Consider the following 13,465-nt stretch of genomic DNA (forward strand, 5'->3'; position numbering starts at 1 on the left):
CGGCTTGCAAGCCTCCCCCTTTTTCTTCCTAACATAACGATGGCCATTATGGCCAAACAGTCCTATTTTTGTTTCACCAGACCAGAGGACATTTCTCCAAAAAGTACAATCTTTGTCCCCATGTCCAGTTGCAAACCGTAGGCTTTTTTTATGGCGGTTTTGGTGCCGTGGCTTCTTCCTTGCTGAGCGTCCTGTCAGGATCACAGTATCACTGGGAAAACAACAAACATTAAGTATCGAAAACTCACTCAGAAGACATATGTGCCAATATTTGCCATGCAATTACACAGCTCAAGGCAATGTCACTGTAACCCCAGGACCTGAACGGTCAGTGCATCCACTTGGTCCAAGCACTCAGGTCTGTTGATCAATGAATATGTCGATCACGTACGGTAGATATTGAAAGATTTGTGCAAGGTTCATGCCACCCTCATCATTTCAGTCTTCATCATCATCCTCCTGTCCAATTTATGCCAGGACAGAAATAACTTGCTGTAGTATAGCGACAAATTATGGAACATGTCTATAAGACCTCTCGCCTGCCTTAGATTCTTTCGTATACTGCGTATGCAGCGTACATGACCAATGACATTTCTGCAGAAGCGCTGTAGTGACTGCAAAAATGTAACAACTGTGGTGGACTTTGTTACAGTGTAACACGCAGTTGCGGAAGAAGTAGAAAACGTTTTGCTAGTGTAACTATACTGAACAAGAATATAAATGCAGTTGGGTACATTTTGGCCCATTCCTCCTGACAGAGCTGGTGCAACTGAGTCAGGTTTGTAGGCCTCCTTGCTCGCACATGCTTTTTCAGTTATGCCCACACATTTTCTATAGGATTGAGGTCAGGACTCATGATGCCATCTATTTTGTGAAGTGCACCAGTCCCTCCTGCAGCAAATCACCCCCACAACATGATGCTGCCACCCCTGTACTTCAAGGTTGGGATGGTGTTCTTCGGCTTGCAAGCCTCCCCCTTTTTCTTCCTAACATAACGATGGCCATTATGGCCAAACAGTTCTATTTTTGTTTCACCAGACCAGAGGACATTTCTCCAAAAAGTACAATCTTTGTCCCCATGTCCAGTTGCAAACCGTAGGCTTTTTTTATGGCGGTTTTGGTGCCGTGGCTTCTTCCTTGCTGAGCGTCCTGTCAGGTTATGTCGATATAGGACTCGTTTTACTGTGGATATAGATACTTTTGTATCTGTTTCCTCTGCATCTGGACCCAGGTTCAGAGAAGAGACCAGACAAGGAATCAGCGGTTAAGGATAAACATAACACTTTACTGAGAAACGGTAACGGCAGGATCACAGTATCACTGGGAAAACAACAAACATTAAGTATCGAAAACTCACTCAGAAGACAATCGCACACGGTACATAATTCAAGCTTCAGCAAAGGACAACCGAAAACACACTTCTTTTAACAGAGAAATAATAATAAGTAAATAGGACACCTGAGTGTCCTTAATCTCTCGAGGATGGTCTCTGCCACCCTCTGGTGACATGTGACATGTGGAACCATGTCCTCTGCCTCCACTGCCTCTGATCTGGCGAACTCAAGAACACAAATACTTTATTTGTAAATGATGTCTGAGTGTTGGAGATGTGCCCCTGGCTATCTGTCAATTAAAAACAACAAGAACACTTGTCAAGGGTGTGTACGGGAGGCGAAGTCGGGTGCAGGAGAGCAGAGTGTAGTGCACTTTATTTCCGTTCCAAAAATTTCAGCACATAAAAACAATAACGTGCCAAAAACACAGAACATTGCAAAAGTAAAGCGCCTGACAATAATCCACATAACAAACAAACAATTACAAACAAAGACAATTGAGGGGAACAGAGGACTAAATACATGCAGTAATTATGGAATGAAAACCAGGTGTGTAATGGAACAAGACAAAACCAATGGAATATGAGAAATGGAGCGCGATGGCTAGAAAGCCGGTGACGTCGATCGCCGAACGCCGCCCGAACAAGGAGAGGAGCCGACTTCGGTGGAAGTCGTGACAACACTGTGCCGTCTGGTTTGTTTAATATAGCATAAACTTTTGCTTATGATACTTAAGTATATTTGAGCAATTTAATGTAGTTTTTAGACTTATCTTTAATACCAAATATTGTTTTACTTTTACTCAAGTAGTATTTTACTGGGTGATTTTCACTTTTACTTTAGTCATTTTTAAATTATTAATGTATCTTTACTTTTGCTCAGGTATGACAATTGGGTACATATTCCACCACTGGCTAGTTAATATTTGGGTATTGTCTTCTAGTTGTGTCTACGCAAGGGTTTATTTTTAGGTTACTTGTGGGTCACTTGTAGGCTTACCTCTGGAAAGCTGTAGGCCTACATGGCATGGGAAAAATTATCACTATGTACATTCTATCTGGTCTACGTCAAGATAAAAAGCAAAGATTAAAAGGAAGTGTTCCCTGGTAATATACGTCAATAGTTGGGCTTGTGGTTCTTGCAATTTGAATGGGCTCAATACTACTCAACAGAACTTTGCCTAAGGGCTTGTTAGTTCGCTGTCTTTCGAGACTGTGTTAGCTTGATACATCCTAACATATGTGCCAATATTTGCCATGCAATTACACAGCTCAAGGCAATGTCACTGTAACCCCAGGACCTGAACGGTCAGTGCATCCACTTGGTCCAAGCACTCAGGTCTGTTGATCAATGAATATGTCGATCACGTACGGTAGATATTGAAAGATTTGTGCAAGGTTCATGCCACCCTCATCATTTCAGTCTTCATCATCATCCTCCTGTCCAATTTATGCCAGGACAGAAATAACTTGCTGTAGTATAGCGACAAATTATGGAACATGTCTATAAGACCTCTCGCCTGCCTTAGATTCTTTCGTATACTGCGTATGCAGCGTACATGACCAATGACATTTCTGCAGAAGCGCTGTAGTGACTGCAAAAATGTAACAACTGTGGTGGACTTTGTTACAGTGTAACACGCAGTTGCGGAAGAAGTAGAAAACGTTTTGCTAGTGTAACTATACTGAACAAGAATATAAATGCAACATGTAGCAATTTCAAAGATTTTACAGTTCATGAAAGGAAATCAGTCAATTTAAATCAATTCATTAAGCTCTAATCTATGGATTTCAAATGACAGGGAACACAGATATGCATCTGTTGGTCACATATATCTTTAAAAAAAGGTAGGGGCATGGATCAGAAAACCAGTCAGTATCGGGTGTGACCACCATTTGCCTCATTCAGCACAACACATCTCCTTCGCATAGAGTTGATCAGGCTGTTAATTGTGGCCTGTGGAATGTTGTCCCATTCCTTTTCAATGGATGTGCGAAGTTGATGGATATTGGCGGGAACTGGAACATGCTGTCGTACACGTTGATCCAGAGCATCCCTAACGTGCTCAATGGGTGACATGACTGGTTAATATGCAGGCCATGGAAGAACGGACATTTGTGTACTGATCCTTACGACATGGGGGCGTGCATTATTATGCTGAAACATGAGGTGATGGCGGTGGATGAATGGCATGACAATGGGCCTCAGGATCTTGTCACGGTATCTCTGTGCATTCAAATTGCCCTCGATAAAATGCACTTGTGTTCATTGTCCATAGCTTATGCCTGCCCATACCATAACCACACCAGCCACCATGGGGCACTCTGTTCACAACGTTGACATCAGCAAACCGCTCGCCCAGACAACACCATACACATGGTCTGCGGTTGTGAGACCGGTTGGATGTACTGCCAAATTCTCTAAAACAACGTTGGAGGCGTCTTATGGTAGAGAAATTAACATTCAATTATCTGGCAACAGCTCTGGTGGACATTCCTGCAGTCAGCATACCAATTACACACTCCCTCAAAACTTGAGACATCTGTGGCATTGTGTCCCCGGCAAGAAGTACACTTGTGTAATGATCACGCTGTTTAATCAGCTTCTTGATATGCCACACCTGTCAAGTGGATGGATTATTTTGGCAAAGGAGAAATGCTCCCTAACAGGGATGTAAACACATTTGTGCACAATATTTGAGAGAAAAAACCTCTCTTTTTGTTTTGCATATGGAACATTTCTGTAATATTTTATTTCTGCTCATGCAACATGGGACCAACACTTTACATGTTGCATTTACATTTTTGTTCTGTGTACGTTTGACAGGGGGATACCAGGAAGGAAATTTGACCTGTGTGCGTGCACTGAGCACTAGTCACACCCCCTGCTGCGCTGCGAAGGAAGGCTCGACTGTAGCCAGTACTATAGCTTCATATTTTATGCGTTCTCGGAGAATTTCTCCACTTTTGAATTCATTCCTCGTGAGCGCACAGTGCAGTGTCGCATTACAACTGCTCTAGCTATTTAATGTGACATGAATACGAAACCGATCTGATGAAAGGCTTGTTGAACGAGCTGATAAACGTCATGCCCGCACATTTTTCGGTCAATACGATGCTTGACACACAGTAGTCAAAGTTAGCTCAACTGGCCTGTTTATTCGGATTGCAACCTATCATCTAAAATTATTTGGTTGATAGTGTGACAGCAACGAATCCTCCGCCTGCTGTCACCCAAGAAGCTATACGACCCGGACCCGACAGAGGAGCGTGAAAAAAACAGACACATCGGAGGTAAGCTATAGCCTGTCTGTCCTTGCTCTAGTGTGTCCTTGTATCCCCGCCAGCTACTATATATGATATAATGTATCACATGTGAGGTTATTCTCATGGCACGATACAGTGTAGTTACTATTATATAGACTAACGTCTCGGTAGCATTGTTATGTTTGCATTTCTCTGGGATTTCTTTGACACCATTTCTCAAGCTACAGAAAGTCGACAGCTCGATGTCACTCTAAATTGCATTCCTTGTTGTCGATTGATTGATCAACAAAGTTAGAGCTTCAGTTCAGTCAGCCAGTGAAGTATCCAGCTGATTTTTTTTCCATAAATGCATTAGTTGCATAGTGCAAACCCAATTCATTGTTCACCCCCCAATTATAATTTCAAATGATTTATGAGCAACAAAAAAAAATGGGACAGGGTTGATTGTGCCACCCTTGGCAGAAGTAATCACTACATCATATCATATATCCTGTTGCAGTGTGCTCTAGGATCCTGCCTTATTGTTCCCTTAGAGCAAATAATATCTTGTTCAAATGTACACAGGAGAAAGGCGTAACCACATCCCCACCGGTATCCCGGCACAGGTCCTTACAACAAAGAAGCTGTGCTGTACTGTCGCTTTTTTAAATATTTTTTTTACTAAGAATAACTTTTCTATTTGCTTATTCACGGGGATCATTGTAAAGCAATGGGATTTACAGTAATCGGCCTTGTGGCCTTTCACAGTATGTATGCTCTGTTGTTGACTAGCCTACAGTTGATGCTGTGAATTCTGTATGGTGTACATTTGAGGATACCCCTGTAACTGGCACTCCAGTGTTGGGGTATTGAATCTACAAGGGTGTTGTATCAACACTTGCCTCTTCACAGGATTCACAATTTACGTGTCATTTATTTTCAGACAGTCCAAAATGTTCACAGGAGAAGTCGACAATTTGATATGGAGTTTTTGACACGGTCAACTCTGGGGTAATGTCACTTGTGTGTGACTGTGTGACTGTCATGACTTTGGCCCCGGTAGAATGGCTAACACTGAAAGTTGACCAAATGCACATGATATCTACAGCTTTAGTCTACATTTGAATGAAAATATCTGTCAATAGGCAAGACCTAACATATACATAATCTCACCACATTGCTGAAATAAGGAATGATAGCTTGCCATTTGCCATGCTGTTCACAACGGACCAAAATAGAGAGGACCTTTAGCTGTTGAGTTCCATCTTGATAGCAATAAGTTAAGACGCATATCCTCACGATTTGAGGATGCCTCAGTCATTTTCTACTATGTATTTTCAGGACAACAGTTGTGTAAATCAAAAGCTCACATAGCTACACATTAACGTTTTCACCTATTTACAGCAGCCCAAGAAATAAACATACTGATTATAGTGCTGACTGAGGAGTTTTTTTAAAGAAGTCTCAAGTAGCAACAAAGAGTGATTATATGTACCACACATGAATCCTACTCCGTTGGTGGGAGTGGATGTGAACTCGCTGTAGCGGTTGTACCCAACAGAGAGACTGTCTCACGTAGACAGACACTGAACTTTTAGTGAGACCACACTGCTATGGGGCGCTGTATTTTCTCACTCTGAGAAAACAAAGCACATTACTTTTCTCAGCCTTTCAGTTACCGGGTGAGTCTTTTTTGGTATGGTTTTAGTGATTATTGTTGCATTTTCCGATTCAACGTTGGTTTGTCAACTTTGGTCGGTGTTGAGTTTGCTGCAGAAAATCACAATGACGCGGCCGTGGTTGAATTCATTCTTATTTGAGAGTGCCATTGTTAATAGGCCTAAATCAAGTTACAATGGGCTTATTTGGTAATAAGGCAACTTTAAGAAACATAATAATTATCCTCTGATCTGGACTCTAGCAGGAGAGTCCACTTGGCAATCCATGAACTGCCTCTATAAAGCCAAGTCTTGAGGGAAAACTCTGACACCCTGACAATGATGCCCACATTTCTGGTCCATTTTGGTTACCAAAGACAACATCAGTGACAGTTGCTGTGGCGAGTGTCATCTCAGTGGTCCATATAGATGCCAAATGTGATTCCAGCTGCTTCTGAGGCATCCGGGTCTTAATGATAGTGTAGTTGATTGAGTGGAGTGTGTCTGTTTATACTCTTGCTGCTGTATCGAGTTGCCCAACCATTGTTCGGGAACAACTTTTGCCCTTAAATGAACAGGTGACCGGGCTTGAGCAACTGTTACTCTTTGCATGAGGGGCCCTGTGGGTGTGTTTGTGTGTCTGTCAGTAGAGGGTACATAATTAGTGTAGATGCTTGTCACAGCCTTTTGGAAGTTTAAATCCTAGTGATTAGGCTGTGGAGTACACTCTGTTAGGAAGAGACAGGCAGCTGCCCCTGGTTATCAGTTGGAAGTGGGTCACTGTTCTCTGACTGAAATGGACCCATGATTCATCACACTTTACAGACACTTATTACTTATTAAGTTACAGTTAACTACACCTGGAATGGGCTACACATATCCTTGCCGTTTTACCAGTTGGATAAACCAGTCACACACAATTCAGGGGAGCATCTATTTAAGTTAAATATGATGATACATGATTTAATAGTTACCTAGTGAATGCCCAGTTTGCCCAGTTTTGGCCCCTGCAATTCGCTACACGGTTTTACCAGTAAGATAAACCAGTCACACAAAATTAAGTGAAGGAAGTGATTATACTCTAGTTACCTAGCGGATGAATGCAAAAGTTATGGCCCTCATCCTGTTTAGTTTCATTTCACAGGCATTTGAGAGCTTTCAGAAAGGTTTATTCTCAGCCATATGAAACCAGTCCTGAGAAAAACAGATGTTTTTCTTGTTTGTGTAATGAGTTTTAAACAGATTCTTGGTATTACAGTATATGCAGTTACACAGCTACACAGCTATAGTCTACAGCTAATAAATCAACTGTGTTTGACTAGGTGATAAAGGTCTTCTGCAGAGAGTACATAGCAAAATGTCTAATTTCATAATATGCCATACCATCTGTTGACCAGGGTTTAGTTTCCCTCTATTTTTCCAAAATGTGGATATGGGAGCACGCTCTGAAATGCCAGTCATGAAATGTGCCCGGTAGGCAAAAAAGTATATTCCAGTGCATTCAGGAAATTAGCCCTGGAAGCCAAAAATAACAAGCGCAGTCTGCAATGAAGAAAAATGAGGGAAGGAGCACCATAGAGGAGTAGCAGGAGGAGGGGTCCATTTCAATACTCACTAAAATAGTAGCTGTGACTAGCATGTGCTGCTAGATGCCGGTGCACCGTTTTTGAAGTCCTCCCAATGTTTAGTCTGCAATTTCCTCCTCACGGCATTCCCCCTCAGATGCTTTTCAAAATGAAAAATACATGTTTTCATCCCTGCTCGCTTAGACCGAAGATCATATGCCATGGTGAGTGTCCATAGACTGAATAATCTCATCTGCGGGATCATATGAATCACTCTCAGAATATAGCCAGAATCCCCTTATTAAGGAATCGTATTTACCCTCCACAGGGGTAAGGAACATGTTTGGCACTGAATGTGCTATTGAAGAATGGACATTCTCTGGCCACTGATTGGTAGTTGCTTAAGGCCCAATAATCAGATAATCTTCTCAACTCTCATGAGCCAATCCACTTGCTGGTCTGGCACCATATGACGTTATCCTTTCAATTAGTTTATTTTGAAGAGTGTTTTTCACACATTGTTGACATTCAAGGTGAGCCAGAGTGACCTCTTCTTAATTGGCAGCCTAGTTGTTCAGTCTGTGAATCTTATACAGCTCTCCAGTCATGTCTTGTAACTTTGTATAATCAAATCAAAGTTTATTGGTCACGTACACGTATTTGCAGATGTTATCGCAGGTGCAGCTCCAACAGTGCAGTAATAATACCTAGCAATATGAAACTATACGCACATAATCCAAAAATCAAATCAAATTTGTCACATACACATGGTTAGCAGATGTTAATGCGAGTGTAGCGAAATGCTTGTGCTTCTAGTTCCGACAATGCCGTAATAACCAACGAGTAATCTAACCTAACAATTCCACAACTACTACCTTATACACACACAAGTGTAAAGGGATAAAGAATATGTACATGAAGAAATATGAATGAGTGATGGTACAGAACGGCATAGGCAAGATGCAGTAGATGGTATCGAGTACAGTATATACATATATTTTCCATCAATTTCCATCAATTCTCATTATTAAAGTGGCTGGAGTTGAGTCAGTGTGTTGGCAGCAGCCACTCAATGTTAGTGGTGGCTGTTTAACAGTCTGATGGCCTTGAGATAGAAGCTGTTTTTCAGTCTCTCGGTCCCTGCTTTGATGCACCTGTACTGACCTCGCCTTCTGGATGATAGCGGGGTGAACAGGCAGTGGCTCGGGTGGTTGTTGTCCTTGATGATCTTTCTGGCCTTCCTGTGACATTGGGTGGTCTAGGTGTCCTGGAGGGCAGGTAGTTTGCCCCCGGTGATGCGTTGTGCAGACCTCACTACCCTCTGGAGAGCCTTACGGTTGTGGGCGGAGCAGTTGCCGTACAATGCGGTGATACAGCCCGACAGGATGCTCTCGATTGTGCATCTGTAGAAGTTTGTGAGTGCTTTTGGTGACAAGCCAAATTTCTTCAGCCTCTGGAGGTTGAAGAGGCGCTGCTGGGCCTTCTTCACGATGCTGTCTGTGTGGGTGGACCAATTCAGTTTGTCTGTGATGTGTACGCCGAGGAACTTAACTTACTACCCTCTCCACTACTGTCCCATCGATGTGGATAGGGGGGTGCTCCCTCTGCTGTTTCCTGAAGTCCACAATCATCTCCTTAGTCTTGTTGATGTTGAGTGTGAGGTTATTTTCCTGACACCACACTCCGAGGGCCCTCACCTCCTCCCTGTAGGCCGTCTCATCGTTGTTGGTAATCAAGCCTACCACTGTAGTGTTCTCCTCAAACTTGATGATTGAGTTAGAGGCGTGCATGGCCACGCAGTCGTGGGTGAACAGGGAGTACAGGAGAGGGCTCAGAACGCACCCTTGTGGGGCCCCAGTGTTTAGGATCAGCGGGGTGGAGATGTTGTTACCTACCCTCACCACCTGGGGACAGCCCGTCAGGAAGTCCAGTACCCAGTTGCACAGGGCGGGGTTGAGACCCAGGGTCTCGAGCTTGATAACGAGTTTGGAGTGTACTATGGTGTTAAATGCTGAGCTGTAGTCGATGAACAGCATTCTCACATAGGTATTCCTCTTGTCCAGATGGGTTAGGGCAGTGTGCAGTGTGGTTGAGATTGCATTGTCTGTTGACCTATTTGGGCGGTAAGCAAATTGGAGTGGGTCTAGGGTGTCAGGTAGGTGGAGGTGATATGGTCCTTGACTAGTCTCTCAAAGCACTTCCTGATTACGGAAGTGAGTGCTACGGGGCGGTAGTCGTTTAGCTCAGTTACCTTAGCTTTCTTGGGAACAGGAACAATGGTGGCCCTCTTGAAGCATGTGGGAACATCAGACTGGGATAAGGATTGATTGAAAATGTCCGAAAACACACCAACCAGCTGGTCTGCGCATGCTCTGAGGATGCGGCTGGGGATGCCGTCTGGGCCTGCAGCCTTGCGAGGGTTAACACGTTTAAATGTTTTACTCACGTCGGCTGCAACGAAGGAGAGTCCGCATGTTTTGGTTGCGGGCCGTGTCAGTGGCACTGTATTGTCTTCAAAGCGGGCAAAAAAGTTATATTAGTCTGCCTGGGAGCAAGACATCCTGGTCCGTGACGGGGCTGGTTTTCTTTTTGTAATCCGTGATTGACTGTAGACCCTGCCACATACCTCTTGTGTCTGAGCCGTTGAATTGCGACTCTACTTTGTCTCTATACTGACGCTTAGCTTGTTTGATTACCTTGCGAAGGGAATAGCTCCACTGTTTGTATTCGGTCATGTTTCCGGTCACCTTGCCCTGGTTAAAAGCAGTGGTTCGCGCTTTCAGTTTCACGCGAATGCTGCCATCAATCCATCAAAAGTAAAATAAAAAAATATAAAACATATCAGAACGAGCAATGTCAGAGTTATTGGATATGCCCATCGAGTACCGGGTCGGATCCCTCTTTGACTCCAGAACAGACTGAATTCTTTGGGGGAATTGGTTCTACAAAGTGTCGGAAACGTTTGTTGCTCAATTGATATCAAGGGACCTAAAGTGTGCCAGTACACCACTGCCACCAGCCTGTACCAGGCAGGATGCGTCCATGGACTCATGCTGCTTACGCCAAATCCTGACTCTGCCATCAGCATGATACATGAACAGAAACCGGGATTCTTTGGACCAGGAAATGTTTTTCCACTCCTCAATTGTCCAGTGTTGGTGATTGGGGGCCCATTGGAGCCACATCTTCATATTATTTCCTGGCATAGATTAGGCCCCTTGATACCAGAGGAAAGTTTCCATACCCCAAATAATTCAGGCTGTTCTGGAGGCAAAGGGGGGTCCAACCCTGTACTAGATAAACTGTATATATAATTGTGTATATAGACATGTTCGGCCCGTCAGAAAGTCCAGGTCCCAGTTGAACAGGGAGGGGTTCAGACCCAGGGCCCTGACCTTAGTGATGAGCTTGGAGGGAACCATAGTGTTGAAGGCTGAGCTGTTGTCTACAAACAGCATTCCTTACATAGGTATTTCTCTTGTCCAGGTGGGATAGGGCAGTGTAATGGTGATTTCGTCAGCCGTGGATCTGTTGGGGCGGTATGCGAATTGTAGTGGGTGTAGATTGTTGGGTAAGGTGGAGGTAATATGGTCCTTAACTAGCTTCTCAATGCACTTAATGATGACAGAAGTGAGTGCTACGGGGCGATAGTCATTTAGTTCAGTTACCTTTGTTTTCTTGGGTACAGGAACAATGGTGGACACCCCACTTGCATCAAGACAACTGACTGAGAATTTGAGAGATTGAATATGTCTGTGAACACTCCAGCCAGCTGGACTGCACATGCTCTGAGTACGTGGCTTGGGATGCTACCTGGGCCGGTAGCCTTGCGAAGGTTATCACGCTTAAATTACTTAATCACGTTGGCCACAGAGAGCGAGAGCACACAGTTCTCATGAGTGGAGGGGGTCTGTTGGTGTTTCAAAGTTGTTTTCCTCCAAGCAGGCTTAGAAGGTGTTTAGCTTATCCGGGAGTGATACGGTGTGTTTGTGACATGGCTAGATTTCCCTTTATAATCCGTGATTGTCTGGAGTCCCTTCCACATATGTCTTGTGTCTAAGCCATTGAATTGCAACTCAACTTTGTCCCTGTACTGTCGAATATACACTGCAGTTATGATGACAGAATACAATTATCTTGGGAGGTAATGTGGTCTGCATTTGATGGGGAGGTAGTCCAGATCAGGAGAACAAAAGGACTTGAGTTCATGTACAGTATGTTACCACAATCACACCATGAGTTGTTAATCATGAAACAAATACCTCCGCCTTTCTTTTTCCCTGAGTTTTTTTCTTCCTGTCTGCACAATGGATGGAGAACCCCGCTGGCTGAATGGACTGTGCATGGACAATATATCCGGAGAGAGCCATGATTCCGTAAAACAGAGTATGTTACAGTCCCTGATGTCTCTCTGGAAGGAGATCCTCGCCCTGAACTTGTTTACTTTATTGTTCAGGGACTGAACGTTAGCGAGTAATATACGCAGAAGCAGTGGATGGTTTTCACGCCGCTTGAGTCTGGCTAGGGCCCCACTACTTCTTCCACTTCTCTGGACTTCTTCCTCTTCTCCGCTGTCGGAATTTCGGTGGAGCCCCCAGGATGAATAGAGCTGCCTCGGAAAGTTCAAACAAAGGATCCAGGTCAGGGAAGCCAAATTTCTGCTGAAATGTATGATGAGTGACCGCTGATCTAATGTCCAAAAGGAATTTTTTTCAGCTCTAGATAATGCTACAACAAACGCTCTGAGCAAATAATAACAAAAACACTGCAAAGTTGTCTAGGAGCTAGAAACATGGCGACCGTGTCTGTCGGCGCCATCTTGTCCTGTCCTGTATAATGATGATATAGTAATGCCCCTGACCTGTAAATGTTGCCTGTCATTTTCTATTACATTCAATTTAGCGCTGAGGTTGATTTGAAAAGTTATAAACATCAGTCATGTATTTTATTATTCATTCATTGGTCCATCGTGTCCATAATGCCGTCGCTGTCACTCCTCATACTCCTTCTCTCTTTTTCTTTTCCACCTTTGCACGTAAACTGGTTCTAAAATAATCTACACAGGAACAAAAACAGGGTTGTAATACTATTAAATATTGGCATGATTAATGAGTTTTCAGTATGACTTTCTGTGCCGGGTAGATAACATAGAATGCTGTCCTAACAATGAGACTGATGGGTGTTTGGTAAGTAGTGAAACAACCCCTGCTCTTTCCTCATTTACCTTTGCTGAAAGCTGCCATTAGTCTATTTTTGAACAGCTGGCTATAAGGATTTCTCTTTTGAGAAAACAAACATTCCCATCCACCATTCTTAGACTAGCACAATAATTAGGGACAATGTGAAAGGCTGGTGGAATGTAAGATGATTGTTCCATTTGTTACTGGATATACTGTATAAAGTGTGTATAGAGGCTCGAGCCTAGAATGCATCTATCCCATTATAGGGAAGGTCTATACTTACGCAGACTTAGTGTAAGGTTCCTCATCTTTTCTTGGGACCAATACAAGTCAAAAGTTCAGTCCCATCACTGGAATGAAACTGATTCCTTAATGCAAATGACTGACTACATGAAACTAGTTTGACTGACTACATGAAACCGGTTATGTTACTTGCAGCTGCAGTATCCACACTGTTCTCCAACAGTTTTTTTGGCAGCAATA

At 43.4% G+C, this 13,465-nt stretch overlaps 1 protein-coding gene across 5 annotated transcripts in view; it reads left to right on the forward strand.

The window, feature by feature from the left end:
- The first annotated feature begins 4,212 nt into the window (after window positions 1–4,212).
- LOC109909966 (thyroid hormone receptor-associated protein 3) overlaps window positions 4,213–13,465 on the forward strand; it is a 32,699-nt gene continuing 23,446 nt past the window's right edge. For 2 of the 5 annotated variants that reach the window (XM_020509131.2, XM_020509096.2), the window contains exon 1: window positions 4,220–4,627. The gene's annotated coding sequence lies outside the window, so the exon portion shown is untranslated. Of the gene's footprint in view, window positions 4,628–13,465 lie in introns of all 5 variants that reach the window. The other 3 variants (XM_020509105.2, XM_020509140.2, XM_020509079.2) reach the window with 3 other exon arrangements.

This window comes from Oncorhynchus kisutch, linkage group LG2, assembly GCF_002021735.2.
Source record: "Oncorhynchus kisutch isolate 150728-3 linkage group LG2, Okis_V2, whole genome shotgun sequence".
NCBI lineage: Eukaryota > Metazoa > Chordata > Actinopteri > Salmoniformes > Salmonidae > Oncorhynchus > Oncorhynchus kisutch.